This window comes from Lepeophtheirus salmonis, chromosome 4, assembly GCF_016086655.4.
Source record: "Lepeophtheirus salmonis chromosome 4, UVic_Lsal_1.4, whole genome shotgun sequence".
Lineage (NCBI taxonomy): Eukaryota > Metazoa > Arthropoda > Copepoda > Siphonostomatoida > Caligidae > Lepeophtheirus > Lepeophtheirus salmonis.
The window spans coordinates 14,874,914-14,892,380 of record NC_052134.2 but is presented as its reverse complement, the minus strand read 5'-3'; the positions used below and the strand labels follow the sequence as shown (position 1 = coordinate 14,892,380).

Genomic DNA, 17,467 nt, shown 5'->3' with positions numbered 1-17,467 from the left:
CTAATAAAAATACGTCAATTAAATTATTATTCCTTAATTTCTAGTGTTGATTTGTTTTTATTCAATCACATTTATATTTTTATATTCTCTAAGTTTGAAATTTTTCATTTATTATGAATATTTAATTCCTTTTTTTATCTAACTTTTCAAAAAAGAAACTATGGATAAAAAATTACTTCTAATGATTTATTTGTTTCATTAATAGGGAAAATTAAACACAGTCCCGTTTCTCCTAAGTCCACAAATTTGAGCTGGAGCGTTGGTTACTTCTTCTACTGCACGTTCACCACTTTGTTGTGTGGCATTGTATTTTAAGAAATCGAAGCAATGAAGATACTAAACTAATCAAGTGACTTTGAGCAATGACTACAGTGATAAAAGGTGCAGTGGCGTTGTTCAAATCATGGATATTAATAATTGAAGTTCCATCCCAATTGAGGTTAAATGAATAGTGTGGCAGTACACTGATATCTCCCAAATCATTCCATCTCTTATGTCTCTTATTTTTGATATTCTGAATAGTCTATCTTCTAGCTAAGAGCTTTATAGTAAAGATAGTGGGAAATGGTCGGAAAAATCAATCAAATTTCATGGTGATACTTTTTACATTTTTTGAAATTGTATCTTTTTTTCTTCATGTTCTGAATTAATTGTATTTGATTCAACGTATCTGATGTACAGGTTAAAATATTTAAATTAATTTTAATTTAGAGCCACATATGTAAGTAAATATTCACAATTAACTCGATAATAAGGCGCAACTTTTTGTTTTATCTCCAGCCAACCAATGCATTGAGACGTAGAGTCGTACTAAACGACTGGTGATATGACCCATATTGAATGTGAAACAATGATGATTTTCATTGTAATAAGCTTTCATCTTCAATTACTAAGATAATCATTTTTGTAATGCGATAAGCATAAAATTGGTCATTAGACAAATCATCAACGACACTTTCAGACATTTTCCATAGTGGGAAATTAATACTTATTTTACTGAATTAATAATAAAATTTGAAGTTTTGTTCGTTACAACAAATAATTTCCCAAGGTTTCCCTATTAATAATAGATAACCGCATAATAAAGTTAATAAATATTTTTCATATAATCTAGGACACCTGAAAACGAGTTAATTTAGTTTTTGGGACCATTTAGCTCAGTTATTATATGACGTAGCGGTAATTTATTGGTATAAAGTTTGCACACTATTCGAACAAATCTATGTACCAAATGTTTCTCTATTTAGCCATTAAAATGAAGATAAAAATCCTAATACATGTGCATAATACGCGGTACAGATGATAATATTTTTTTATTGGAAGCATGTTTGGAAATAAAATACTCATACTATGGGTAAGTTAGAGAAAGGTTGTTGAAATATTGTCGCAAAATATATGTTTCATCTACAATACTTAATGAAATAAAAATCCTGTAACTGGATTCAAATCGATAATTTTCAATAAACAAAATTAAAATTTTCTTTTCTCGACATTTTACAGATTTTCAAATCAAAACACGTCCATGGAAAAACATTTTGTGGACGTTTGAGGGTCATTTTCTTTTTTAGAGGAATAAAATACATAATAAAAAATATACGGCGATTCCAAATTCCCAACTTTTGTCATTACGGGACAGCTTAAATTATCCCTACAACATTCATTTACTCATAAAATAGTTTTTGCAGGAGCCATTACTATTTCCATAATGTTTCAAAGCTTCCTTAGTAGAATCATGAAATAACTTCAATGATATACTGACATTGATTTTTTCAATAGGTTGAATAAAATAAGACTTGGTGAGAGAGTTTATGTGTATATCTAATTCCTAAGCCCTTTTCTTTTTGATAAATTTCGACAACATGGTGAGAATGAGCTTCCAAGTGTTCATTATGGTTTTCAAAATTGTATAAGTTTTTGAATACACCTCGTCTATTATAAAATAAGAGACATTTCTGTCTTTAGCATCGAGCAAAGCTATTTTGCAACTCAAATAATCAGATGTTGAGTTATCTATTCCTGTTTCCATTGATAAAATGCTAGTGGGTCTTTTGATGTGTTTTTCTGAAGGCAAAACAATTAAGACAGACAAAATTATTTGTCAATACAAAATCGGACCTGTTCTTTGCCATAGCACGGACATTCCTAGAATTAGTGGAGAATATCTTCTACCATGTGGAGTTTTTGAATAAAGGAATAGCTCCTCTTGTATAATTTGTAGATTATTACTTTTTTCCTTGAAGTTATTGAGGGCATCTATGATATCCTCTAAAGTAAAGGATTGCTCCGTTTCATCTTTATACCTACTCATATAGGATAAAATTTTGTTCATATTTTGATCATCAGGTTCATGAGCAAGAGCAGCAATACATTTTGCAAGATCTAAAAAGTAAAAGTTGATAGTATTAGGAATATATCATGAATAATACATTTAGAGTTTTGGAATCATAGTTATAAAGCATCATAAGACTCAACAGTCCACAACCATGTGATCACTAGGGAAGTGTGATTCAATCATCAAAAATAGCTATAATTGAAACATTCGATGGTACTTCGTAAGTGTAGTAGTAAATAAAAGTACACCATGACAAGGCTGAATTTATCAAAATGACGGAAGGGGATGAAACCCCCCTACAGCCCTGTGTTGCACTTACCACAAAAAATTGCTTAATAGGTCCAGCGTCCCCAAACCTCCACAGAGGAATTGCTCAAAACATCCAGTATCCTTCTCCCCCTAAACTATGGGGACCCTACACTCTGTTTATTCGATTCTGGAGCTTGGGGTTCGCCAATGGTCGGATGCAGAATAAACTTGACTTAATAATTTTAATCTTACCCCTCTCCTTCAATTATAAACGAATCACCTCTAGTAAAAGCTTCAAGATACTTCTAGTAATTAAATAAAAAGGAAAAATAATGAGGATCTACTAATGCAGTAAACTAAAAACAGTACTATCACGTAGCATATATATTTATTAAATGAAGCAAACTATAAATAACTAATTAATTAAAGATAATACTTAAATCCAAACTGAAATTACTTCGTTTTCTTGTATTGTAACACAATCAATTTCTTTGTATGATCGCCGTAAACCGTTGCTCAAAATGATCTTGCTGAAGCTTATGACAGCAAATATACTTTAAATTAATTTCGCCAGACTTGAAGAAAGAAATGAGGTGCATGAGCGAAAAGATGCAGGTTATGAAGCCTAAATGACTAGTTCTACGTCTACAATAAATTATTTTTACTCCATCAATTCTCTTTAGATCCTTGTACATTTAGATCAATTTCTCAAACATCTCCTTAGAAAAGTAAATATTAATAAGTGGCAATACAATCTTATATTTTTGACCGAATCTGGAGCGGCTGGTTGAGACAGAAAATTATACCTTGATAGTAAGTTTGTATTGACAAAATAATTTATAATTATTCAATCTCCAATTTTCGGATATTTCAATATAATATGAAGCATAAGACTTGATCAACGCTGACTGTTAAAAACTATTCCAAAATATAGGCAAGTGTAGTAACCATAGAGCTATTAACAAAACAGAGGAGGGACTATTGCCGCTGTTGTAGCAGTTTATTGCGGTAAATTTTGTCCCTAGATCATTGAGAGCAACTTTCTATCTACATATATTTAAAATATAAGGTTGTTCTAAATAAGTCATTTTAAAGGAGGTTCGCCATTGAACAATCTGTGGAATAACTTTTGAGAAGGAGGGAAATACCAATACAACTATTAGATTCGGATATATTTTACATGCTATTGATTGTTGTTTCTTACAGGTTTCCTCATCCGATTAAGAGTTCTGTGAAGATTTAATAATGAATGTTTGTTGTATGTGGATCACATAGGATTTAATGATCAAGAGACGAAGATAAAAATGTTTTGATCTCATTCGTTTATTAAAAAAAAAACCAACTCAACAATAATTTTTCTAGCAGGTTGTGTTTCACTTCTCATTTATTCCATTAATTTATTTTATATGTTTTTTTGTGAATATTTCAATTGAAACCAATTCTATTTCAATTGAAATTTACCAATTTCTGAATATACGTTTTATAATTTCAAACCTTTGATTTTCCAGAAAATAAGATACTATTTTGACCATCAATTTCGTTGATATTTCTTTGATAAATACATGCATATATGAAATTAAGTTTGAATGATTACAAAATGTTACTTATTAAATTCATATGTATATTTAAATATTTTTATATTATACATAAGAGGAATGATCATTTAGTTCTCACCAAACGGCGTCCTTTTCCGTTTTCCCAATGTCTAAAAACTAGTCTACAATAATTTCACACATTGTGAGGTGCCCACAATTAATCGTGATTTCCCATTGGCATTTTAAATAAACCAACTTTAGTTTTCTGCGTTACTGTATTTATATCACTCCTCTGATCTATAAATGAGTTCTTTGACCATATACGTATAAAAGTATTTGTTGAAGACATAATTATCTAAGTATTTTTCTCATTGTTGGTATATCAGTGATATGATGGATCCATAATCTGAACTGAATCGAGTTGTGGTCATGATTGTCGTCTCGACGTGTTAATGCAGTGGATAATACTTTCGTCCCAATATTGAATGTTTAAAAATAGAAGAATGAAAAAGTTTGAGTTATGAAGGATCATGACGTAGTCGTTTCGTTGATGATATGAGTTATGCCAACCCAAATAATATATAGGATTCTTTGTAGCAACCTTTGTGAAAGGAAGTATTCGTTAATTAAATGAGAGATACCGTTTCCATCACTCCATGTGTTCCTCAATTATTTTTTTTTTTAAATTGTGTCGGAGCATGAGTACTTTGATTTAGGTATATCAGATTCGGATACATCACGACTTAAACACATCTTGGACACGGAGCATGAGGAAACAGTATGTGCCATGGCCACCTAAGGATCTTTGTGCAACTGCAATGGCAAAAATGAGGTGATATATTTTTGTGTGCAAAGTGATAGGTATCATCTCCATGTATTCATAATTTGCTATGAAGTAGGATAGTACCAAAGCTGTGAGGCTTGAGTAATTGTATCATAGACTTGGACTCCTAGCATGATTGATTAAACTCAACTCAGACAAGATAGCATGAAGGCATGGAGGTATTGGGACTTTGAGTAGTCTCAGAGTCGTAAATATAACTTGAACTCGGAAAAGGTGAACTCGACTACAGTACAGGATAATATATATCAAATGAAGGAGTGTTCTGTTAAAAGTGATTGGGCATCTAAGGTATGTGTACAAGAGAAATATTATAATCAATTATTATCTCCACTCTAGATGTTTGTTAACAGAAACTTAATTATTTATGTTAATGAATAACACAAGCTTGAGTTAGGGGAAATCATTGGACATGTGTCATGAATTAATTAAAATGGAACTGAAACTGTCAGCCAAACAACTATAATGAAATATTTATTCATCATATATTTCAATTATTTTATCTTTATTTACATGATTATTAATTTGATTTAAACAAAATATTATAAAAACTACAAATGAATTACACATTCTGAAATATTCGTGGTAAACTGGCATCTTTTATAACTTTACGACTGTATTTTTTTGTCAAAGAGTGTCTTTTATACGGATAAATATATATTTCACTGAAATTAAAGGCATCATAGTGAAGTAATGATTATCTATTCCATCTGATGTTCCTAAAGTACGAGCTGATAAATATCCAAATATTGAATTCATGTCAATATCACTCAAAACTACAATGAACATTTTTTAATTCATGTCTGTGCTTGAAAATCAGCGTCTATAATCGGATTTTTTTTTTTTTTCCATAGAAATAGTAAATGGCACATTGACCAGGACGGAACAATGAAACCTTTCTCAGGGTTGTAGTTAGAGTAGTCATTATAAAGTATAAGTGTTGTATTTGTAGAGCAATAATCAACACTGTAAAACAGAAATAATTCATGTAAACTACAGAGTATCAATAATCCACAGCTGTAAATATAATTTTTTGGAAAATACATTTTGAAAATTGAACTTTTGGGAAAAATATTTCAAAAATTCACATTTATTTACACAAATTAAAATGTTTTGGAAAAAAATCATAAATCTACAGTTACTCACATAAATTTAAAAAAAATTAACTTATAAATATTAAACTTTTTGTAAAAAAATCATATATAAATTTATAAAGATTATTATATATATATATTTGGGATCTACAGCCACTCTATCCCACCCCCCTTGAACGCCCCTGAGTTTGCTCATACTCCAACTCATTAAAGAATAACATTTTCTTGCTATTTATGTAGAATCTCTCAATCATGCTTCAATAAAAGGTGCTATAGTCATAAAAAAGCTGCGACAAATGTATAATCAATAAAGTATAATTCCTGAACCCCCTTCTTAACTTTCACCAATATGGAATATGTATGTACAGTGATTGGTGACGTCACTTTGTAGACGAATCCCTTAACTTATTAAATATACGTTCTTATTTCCTCCAAAAAGAAGTTTCCATTATTTAAAACAACACGATATCAGGTAAGAAAACTCCAAAAAAGGCGATCGTCGTCCTCCTTTCTTGGTCAAATGACTTATTTGTCTTTGTTTGTTTGCTTGCCAAAATAATAAATTTAATATACAAATATATCATGAAGAAAATCAAATAGTATTTGACACTTATGAGCTGCAAGGCAGAGCAAACTATTATTTTGCAAAACCATAAATTTATGTAAAGAAAATTAAAGATCTTATTCAATTTTCGGAGTTTTTGTTTCCATGGCTTTGTATTAAACATTATTATTATACCAAAGCATATCGGCATAGCGATTCTAATAGAAATAGAACATTGATGTCTGCAAATTTTAAATAACAAAATATTTTTGAGTCTAGTTTTTGACTTATTGATCTTGTAATTATGGACGAAAAAATAAATTTTTCTACAATAAAAGTACCTAATTTCGATCTAGGATAATTTTGTTATTTTTTCTCCAAATTTTGCATAGTTTCTAATACTGAATAATATTGGTATTTTAAATAATATTATATTTCATAATGTTTTTTGTATTTTAATTCAAATTTAGTCAACCGCTCATCGAAAAAATATATTAGTAAGATATATGTATTTAAACAGATATCGACGTATTATTTCCATATTTGTTTTAAACGTTCAAATTATTATCCTTGTATATTAAAATAAAGTAATTTAAATTTATTTATAAATATTTCTTTAAAAAGAGTATCATCCGTAATAAATAACATTTGCTTATGAAAAACCTTACTTTCATGCAGTAATTTAACTACTCATAACTTTTAAAAAATCTATATGATTGAAAAGATTATATAATCGAGATAGATATACAGGATTAAATGAAAGATTTGAAACAATGCAAAATTTTAGGCTAAAAAAAACTAATGGTTATTCTAAGAGTTACTTAGTTTTAATAAAGAGAATACGAGGAAATTTATCATTAAATCGATTATGTTTTTTGAAATCTATTCATAATTAGTTTATTTAAGAATAAAAGTTAGAAAAATCAATTGATAATAAATGAAGTTATGATGTTTTTAAAAATAATATTGTTTTTACAAATTGAATTAGTTTTTGAAAATAAGTGAAATGACACAAGTTTAGTATGTTTTTTTATCTTCAAAAGTAAGATAATACCTTTGCTACGTATGTCTATTGCTGGAACAACTTTCCTCACTAAAAAAACTGTCGAATATATTTTAAATATTAATGTGCACCTTATGAAAATTCAACTGATTGAAGCAACTAATTAAAAAGTTTTTGAAATGCTTTGGAACTCTAGGATACTTTCAAATTTAAGGTAATTCATTATGCATAAATGATAGTCAAGTTATTCATAGTGGGTTTATATGCAAATATATAATTAATTTCTCCTTTAGAATTTATAAGAATTAATTAAGCTACTGGAAGTCATTATTTTCCTTCTTTTTTATATATAATTTTACAAGAATACTACAAATAAATCTTTTTGACGCAACCTTTATAAATATTTTTAAACAACAAAACCTCGTATACATTTATATACTACACTAATGAATATTAAACACGTCGTTATCTTTATGTACCATTCAAACTTTCCTTCGAATGTAACAGAAATGAGGCACAAAATTATTTTGTAGTCAGATAAATGAATAATTCATACCAACTGTTATTTATCTCTTAAGGACTCCCAGACTATCATTGTCATATTATTTCTTCACAACTTTTAAAATGAATAACATATACATATTTTTAAAGATTAATAGAAATATGAGGTAGTAACATAGTCCATAATGCTTTTCCGACTAATGCTTGACTTCCACTGCCCTTTTTATTAGTGACGTCAAAGAGTATATACTGTAACTATTAATCCTGGGACTATATAAAAGGGAATTTATATATTATTTTAATACTATGCCTTGTGTAAAAAATGAGAACCTCCATATATCTACATTTATTAATACGATAGATACTACTATTAGTTCCCTTGTAACTTTGAACGACTGTATTTAAGTAACTTAAGATAATCTTTCAATATATTTTCTTTAAATAGGATTTTAATGTAATTTTCATGCTAACGTAACCGAATATGATTACTTAAATAAGCCTCTTTTGCCTTACGATTTCGACTATTCTATCTAGATATATACATATATTTTATTAATTCTAGGGAAATCCAATTTTCTTATGTTTTTCAACTTTCATATTGCTTGGAATTGTATGAAATACAGACCAATAATAGTTCCTTAACTAATAATAGAAACTATTTTTAAATGTCTAGGCGCCGAACAAGAATCTCAATTATGAAATAGCAATTTCAAGTTCAAAATAAAACTAGATGAAGCAATAAGAAAAAAAAAATTAGGGAGAATTAATTAATGAGGAATTTAGATTTAGAAGAAGATGTTGGAATTATTTTTATATGTTCAATTAGTACTTAAACAATCGTATTATTATTTTTATACATTTCAACTATTGTTTTCACTCAAACAACTTATAATTAGCTCGTTTGATACTAATTTTGTATTTTATTTATTTTTGTAAAAATCCTAGATCTTCGAGAGAAGAATATTCTAATATGCTAATAAGCAATTTAGCTGTTTAGAAGAAGATTCCTGAGTCAAAAAGTTTGGTAATTGTTACGACATTCAGATATTCCGATAGAAATCTTTAGAAGTTAAGAAGTTACTTACATTTTTTTTAAACACATCGTCATTTAACAGTTCCCCATCAATATTTATTTGTAATATCATAATAGAGTAATTCATTGCAGATCAAAATATGAAAAAAGGAGAAACATATTATCTTTGAGAGTTTAAAATAATCTTCGACTTATTTTTCACAGGAAAAATAGTCTTACGAGTACTAAAGAAATTGGGAGTGAGGCCTGAAGGGTTCAAGATTCATAATTGTCCATATTTACAGTACATCACGAATTTAAACTTATAAATGGAATTGATATTTGTAATAAAGACTATTGAGTATTTTGATTCGTTTGTTATAGTCATTAAGGATACTAAAAGACTCTTATTAAGGAAATAATTTACTTAAAGTAGGAGTTTATGAGGATTGAATAAAAGAGTTTCAATGAAGGAGCTGTAGGTAGAGGATGAGAACTTTCCTGTTCCTTCCTGTATTTTCCATTATATTTTTCTTTGTGTAACTCTTTAGTTTAATAATATAAGTATAGGATGATTTGATACAAGATACGATTACTATTTTTATGCAATAACAAAATAGATTATACATTACAGACATAGCTATCGAGAAAAGAGAGAAACTAAGAGTCTAGAATTATTTTCCACATATTTTCAAGTCACAAAAAATACTCTCAAGTAATAAATAAATTACTAATTGGAGGTGAGGTTTAAATTGTTCATGTTATTTAATTAATCACAAACTCTATCTTATAAATTGAATTGATATCAATGTGATTGAGATAAGTTATTAGTCATTTCTTATTTTTTATATAGTCCTAGTCACCCCCCCCCCATATCCCCCCTTAATCCTATAATTTCTAGTACTATAGCGTTGTTATACTCTATGACGTCAAAATCTCTCTCTTTGCCCAGCAGTCTGTACGGTACATCAAATTGAAAATTCTGTATTATAATAGTGCTTAGTAATATTTTATTAAAAATGTAATGTATTTCTTTATATAATAGCCAAAATTTCTTCATATAAATAATAAGATGTCCAATATACATACATCTATACGACGAGGGAAACAAGAAATTTTATTTTTGTCCCTTTGGAAACGAAGTATAAGAATAAAATATCTTGGGGAATCGCCGTAGGTCATGGAATTGGACAATGCGATCGGGACAAGTTCTTTTGTTGAGCTTAATGTGTGTACGTCGCGCCCAGGTGATTCCTAGAGAAATAAATATACTATCTATAGATTTCACCAAAATAATTCTAGGTTAGATTGGAGTAAATATAAAACTATAATGTTTACTTATACTTAATCAGTGCAACTCAATCTGACCAATTAAAGGAACATAAAAAAAAGTCTAGAATAACATATTATTTCGTGTATTTATTAAAAATAATAAATTAGGAAATATCCAAAACGTATCAGACGAGGGAATCGACAGCTGAAAACCAAATACATAGGGTATTTTTGTATTAGCAAGGTAACACCGTATAAAACAATCTATTGACTGACCCGTGATTACAGAGTTTGGGGGTAGAAAAAATACCCACTCCCCTTTTCCTGACAAAAATAATTTTGCCCAAATTTTAAAATATTTTGTGTAAAAAATCAATGATTGTTGTCAAAACTTTAAAGAATCTGTCAATAAATAAAGGTATATTGCCAATTTTTGTACACTATTAAAGAATACAAAAATAACAAATTTATATGTTATAACAGAGTAAGGTTATTCGTTTTTTTTATTTTATCGATATGATTGCTTTTTTCTACTTTTATTTATATCAAAATGTTAAATCTATCTTTTATTAATAAAAAAAAAAAGTCAATAATAATATTTCTCATTTATTATTGGTGTTAAATTGTGTTATTCCAGAAAATGAATTTTGGCATTTTTAAAATCTAAATAATTATCCTAAATTTATCCTAAAAAGTTAATAACAAAACCTGATATTTTGAGATATTTCAAAAGAAAATCTTAGTCAGGGCTAGAAGTGTCAAAGTTCAGACCTACAGAGCGGGGATCTCCTCTTAATCCCATATGTAAATATAGATGAATTAAGTCATATTTTATTATTAAAATATATAATTTATAATTTATTAGCAATTCTTAAAAGTACTGAGTCATTGTAATAAAATTGCATTTTTGTAGCAAGTTAACCCAAAAGGAAACTAGCATAATTTTTCTCTGATCATGGCATACATTTTCCCATTAATTATAATTCATTTCAATGAGCAAATGATTCTGATTAATCCTTTAGAGACACTGCAATTTGTACTTAAATTAGCCAAAATTCACCGTCACATTTATAGAATTGTATTATTATTATTTTTTTTTTAATTTTTAGATTTTTTTACCAAAAAATCCCCCCCCCAGACACAAAAAATAATATAATCCTCTGGACGCCCCTGATAGCAAAATGGTGTTTTTTAATATTTATTTAAAATATTAAAGAATCGGTATCAGGATTTTTTTGGATTCGTTCCATCATTAATATTTATGTAGCTATATTCCGTATTCTATATATCCTCATTCACAAGCAATAACAGCCTTGGCACGCTGGTGAACAGATTATCGGTTCGCTACTATGGCGGATGGCTGTCATGGTAGCAGCTCTGAATTTGACATTTCTACAAGGAGTGATACAATTTTGTACATCAATACACGTATAATAGCGTGTCCCAAGACATATATCATATTTTTTTTAAATTGAAAATGCAAACACCACTTTTTTATTATTCTTTGATTTCAGCTACTCAATATGCAAAAAAAAATTCTCTTAGACAACGATAACAGGTGCATAGGAGAACTTAAAGTCAATTTGATAAGTTGATTGTAGGGTGGACTGGGAAATTTACATTCAAATGAAGACTACACTAAAAGTACTTATGATAAATGTCTCTTAACTCGTTTCTCTATTGGTAAATAGATTTATGTCTGTTGTGTAAACGTTTGGTTTTACTAATTTGAAGTATTTCCAAGTAATTCGATAAAACGTGTTTCAACCTTCCTGAGTGCACCCTATTCTATAAAAAGTGATGATGTTGAGTAATTCTGTCAGAATTGATGAATAATAGTTTGTATTCATCAAAATAGTATTTCAATAAGTATTTTTATAGAGTAGAGTTGAGTAGTTATGTTATTTATGACTGTTGCTGAAATTATAGAATGATCCTTGACACCTCTAGTCAAATCCCTACACCTACTTCTATTGACTCTTAATACATATTTACAAGTGTAGATGATGATCCAATGATACGTATAAAAATTATATTTTGGAAGAACAATGAGAGGGCTCCAAATCTGGGAAATATGTTTTAGTTAAACTTTGTTTTTAAGGTACGCTTAATAAAAAAATTAAAACACCTTTCAATATAAATAAATTATGACACATTTAATATGGATGTCCTAAATATATTCATAAGGTTTGAAAGAAGAATGATGTTTTTGAACAACAATGAGAGTGCCCCACATCTGGAAAATATGTTTTAATTAAACTTTGTTTTTAAGGTACGCTTAATAAAAAAAATTAAAACACCTTTCAATATAAATAAATTCTGACACATTTAATATGCATGTGCTAGAAGAATACATTCATAAGGTTTGAAAGAAGAAATTAAGGATGACGTGGACCGATTGAGATAATAATATATCGATATCATTATTATAAATAGTGTTGTGTGGACTTGAGTCGAGTTGAACCGAACAGAGTCAAATAATTAGAAAAAAAGAAATTAGTAGCAATGAAGGATGAAAGGGATCCTAATTTTCTCGGATCCGGGTCGGAACTTTACACATAAATATTTGAGTAAATTTAGGGTACCCAAACTTTTGGATCCAGATAGTATTTTCGAATTTTAATATCCTTTTACCCTCTTTTCAGGGGAATCTGTGAATAGCTATAGATTTTTGAACTTTTTCTTAAAATTTTATTTTTCCATTTTTTTTTAGAAACATTTAATTTTTCAATTTTTTTTCTTCAAAAAAACCGTAATGTTTGTATTAAAAAAAAATCCAAAAATCCCAATAAATAAATGTATATATATATCAGACGTCCTTGATTTAGTTAAAAGTTTAACTGATACAGAAACAATGCATAAATTTTAATGTTATTACTATTAAAGCATATATTTTTTATTATTGTTTTATTATGATTATTTTTATAATAATACTGGCAAAGTCGTTTATCTATTTTAAAGGTCTCCAAGACGCCTACACCTATAGTCCATACTTTTTTTCCTACAATTTAAACCTTGCTCATCATATTTTCTAAGCAATTGGATAAATCATACATTCTAATCTAATAATTTGTCAAAATCTAAAAAAATCATACTTTACAGGACCATTACTGTAGTATGTTTGATGGGTTTTTCATCTATAATTCAAATGTTGTATTGTATCTCGCAACCTATTCTCTTAGAAGAAACAGAAAAATAGTTTTGGTAGTGTGCAATTATTCGAATGAAAAAACTATTACTGAATAATAGTTGATAATTCACAACTAAATAAGATCTAATTCTTATTCAAGCAATCAATATTAAGGACAATGATTAGAAGAAAAGAAAGAGAACCATCGACAGCTAACAACCAAATACAGTATATATATTTGTGTTGTTAAGGTACCACCGTCTAGAATAACTACGTGATACAACTGTTTATGTACATTTGGCTCCAAGCATTAATAAAGATAAATAGTCATTTTACGTTCGATATAGATCATATCTTTTTTGATAACTAGGAGTGGGTATTCGGTAACACTATGCACTTTTTAAGATCCGGAAAAGTTCGAGTTCCCCAAGTCGGTTCGGACCTTTTTGGATAATAAAAGTTTACTATAGTCGGGTACTTCGAATCCAGATTCCAGATCCGTTCATTCTCTAATATCTGCTGTTCAATTAGTATTTTGGCGAATTTTAAACTTTTTGATTTATATGAACTAATTAGTAAAAGGAAGATTGTGCAATTCGTTACAGACCCTTGGTTTATGTACTTGTAATATTTCCCCTTATGTAATAGACAAAAATACCTCATTACTTCTCCCAACCAAGCAGAACAGAGGTTATTTTTTTGTCTCAGATTGTTTGTTTGTCTGATTGTAAAGAGGATTGCAGAAAGAGTTACTGATCGATTTTGATGAAGCTCTGTAGGAGGGTTATATATGTTAAAAGTGAGAGGTCATTTAATTTTGTGTGGTCAAAGTCAAATGCCAAGGTCGCATGAAACGCAAAAAACGCATACTGGACAATACTTTTTGAACAAAATAAGATACATAACTTAAATGAATGTAAATTTTTAGGGGAAAATATTTTAGGGAGAGGTTTGCGTTCTATTGAATGCGCATTCTATTTAAATGTTATGATTTTTTAGAAACTCCCTTCCATAGGGAAAGAAGTACCACAAAAGTAAAAAAAAATGATGACGTTTATTGTTTTGTTTAGTTTTTAAAGGAGAAAAACCGAGTCGATAATTGTTCGAGTCAACACAACACTAATTATGAAACGTCTCATGTCTACAAAATGCATATCATATAGTGTTATACATATCCTTCAACGAAAATAATGTTTTTTATAGTTTCATTTAATCGTTTTTATTTTATGGGAGAGCCTACATTGTAAAAACAAATAAATAAAATCCTATTTTTAGCCATATATTTTATATACATGGAGAGTATTTATGGCTTTTCTTATAAACCTCAAAGCCAATTTTCTTGTCATTCATATAAATTACTCAAAAGAAAAGAGGGAGAACCAGTTATATTTATACGGTTTTGTAAAATATACATAAACTTATGGAACTCGAGAGTTCCTCCCGCCCACCACAAGAAATGATTTTTATAAATAGGGCTCAAACGATTAAGGTTATGCTATAAGTTTGCATACATGTTATACTTTCTCTTTCTATCTCGAAATTGGAGAGCGCGTAAGTGGAAAGTTGGAATTTAATTATCCAAACCTTATAGAAATAAAAAATATTTTCTCTAAGTGAAGCGAAGCAACGGGAAGAATAAATTATGGAGTAAGATAAGATGAATCTTTATTTTTTCTTTCTTTGGAGAATCATGGAAGTAGAAAGGATGTCTCATTATGTAGAGGAAGATGTGATCCCCGCTTTGATTCCTCAGTCCACAGATCCACTCTGAGTCTTCTCTTTCTTCTCCCCCACCCCTCTGAATACTACTTAAGAGACAAAATTTTTATAACAACTATTTCTTCTACATTTATGATCATTCATCAACCAGACTAAGGAAATTTCTCCAATTACAATTAGACAACTCAATAAATGTTTAGAATGAGATAGTGTGTTTTTGATTGCTTTTACTTCTAGAAACATGAAAATAATCTGTATAATCCAAAACTTCCGTTGTTTTTTTGGTCCACAGATAGCAACATTTTATATACAATCAATAAACCTGTATAGCTTTTTTAATATACAAAAATAATTTTGCAAACATAAACTCATATATTAATTTTAAAATATTAATTTTTTAAGGTGTTCTTTTGATTATTATGAAGTTATACGTCTGGACTTTAGGACAAAATAGGATTTTTGTAATTGGCATAAACAATAAACTAATTTTAAAATATAATTAAAATTATAAAATATCGGAGATAATAGAAAAACGACATTTTCTAAGACCCTGAAAAAATATCCTTTTTATCGATTTGATTTGAATGACCCAGTTGAATTATTTAATAAAACAAATAGTGTAGACACACTGTTTAACTAAATCATCGGAGTACTTACGGTTACTGAAAGACAGTTTTTTAGTATTTCAATTTAGAATAACAAAATAAATTTAACTTTATCTAATTGACTGAATCAAATTAATTAAAATTAAGAGAATGCAATTTAAAAAATTAACAAGTTAAGTTATATGTTAATTTTGATAAATTAAAAATTAACTAGTTAATTTGAAGTTAAAATAACGCTGTTTAAATAATTAACTAGTTATGTTAAAATGTAATTAACTTAACTTATTTAAGTTAAGTTAACTTGCATCAACTTGCCCAACTCTGTATGTATCCACAAATAATATTTCTCTTTTTATCTCTTATATTGATTTTTCAAGGTAAAAACAATCACAAGAACACATCCTTTTAATCCAAAGGCAAAAAAAGTTGAAGATATGCTGACTGACGAGTTATTTGTAATAGATAAATTGTAATTTTTTTGTCAACATAGATTGGATTTATTTTCGGTTTTTTTTTTAAACAAAAACTCTCATGTAATATAATCAATATGTATATATATATATATATATATATAATTTACACAAAGTAAAAAAAAGTACTATAAATAAATAAGAAATGCATTTCGCTTTTGCAAATAAATTATTGATTGAGTTATGTATTGCAAATATAAATCCTTAGGATATGGGTTATTTTTATATACTTTGAGTATCCTTTTTAAGGGGTTCGAGCAAATTGTTACTCAAGGCTGAGTGACAAAATATGACCCGCCCAAATGCTAAAAAATCCTAGAAAAAGACTTGGTAATCCTGTCAATTTAAACATATTTTGTAGGGGAACACCTTAGCTAAGTAGTGATTAATGAATATTCCCAGCTCAAAAATGAAAGAATAATAAGAAAAAAGCTCTTTTAAAAAAATCACTCTTCTGAGATTGACAACTAACAAAATCAATCAATTCAAGTCAATGTATATACATATATGGGGTGTAAATTGTGAGCATTTTCGGTTTGTAAAAAAATAGAAATCGAAAAGGAACAAGGTTAGCCTGACAATTTGAAAAAAGTTTGTGAGTCGTCTCTCATTATTTTTTATTGAATCAGCTGCAAGCAGCTGTGAGATGAAGTAAATCAACACAAGTCCCTAACCTGATCAGGGACGGAAAATTCCTCCATTATCGATCTTTAATTATATTTTGAGTTCAACAGGTACTTACACTAATAAACAGTGATGCAAATAGCTGAAAATGAGAATGATATGCCCGTATGCTCAAAAGAAGAAACTGGAAATTCACCTGGTCACAATGACAATGAAAAAAAATATTTTTTGGGATTTCTGTCGTGGCGTTTTACAAAACTAGGTAGGATCGATAAAACCACAATTGCGTGGGATTATTTGTTACAGTATCAGTCCCATTTTCATCACTCTAGCTTGTGTTTTCGTCTTTTTTGAAGAAAAACTGTAAAAGTAAATGAGTCTTCCTTCTGCATATTTTTGCCTGGATTGTCACAATACAGCATCCAACAATGGTCTCTCATCATGCTTGTGCGAGTATCTTGATGAAATCTGCTAAGACTCGGAAGAATATTAACTCAGAAATACAGTCATTTGGCCCTTCGGCTCTGAGTTGTTTG

The 17,467-nt window shown here is 28.7% G+C and overlaps 1 protein-coding gene across 2 annotated transcripts in view; it reads left to right on the top strand.

Moving 5' to 3' along the window:
- Positions 1-6,382: 6,382 nt before the first annotated feature.
- Positions 6,383-17,467, top strand: part of LOC121116864 (dynein axonemal intermediate chain 1) — a 47,496-nt gene continuing 36,411 nt past the window's right edge. The window contains exon 1 of one of the 2 annotated variants that reach the window (XM_071887646.1): positions 6,383-6,523. The gene's annotated coding sequence lies outside the window, so the exon portion shown is untranslated. The remainder of the gene's footprint in view (positions 6,524-17,467) is intronic. The other variant, XM_071887645.1, reaches the window with a different exon arrangement.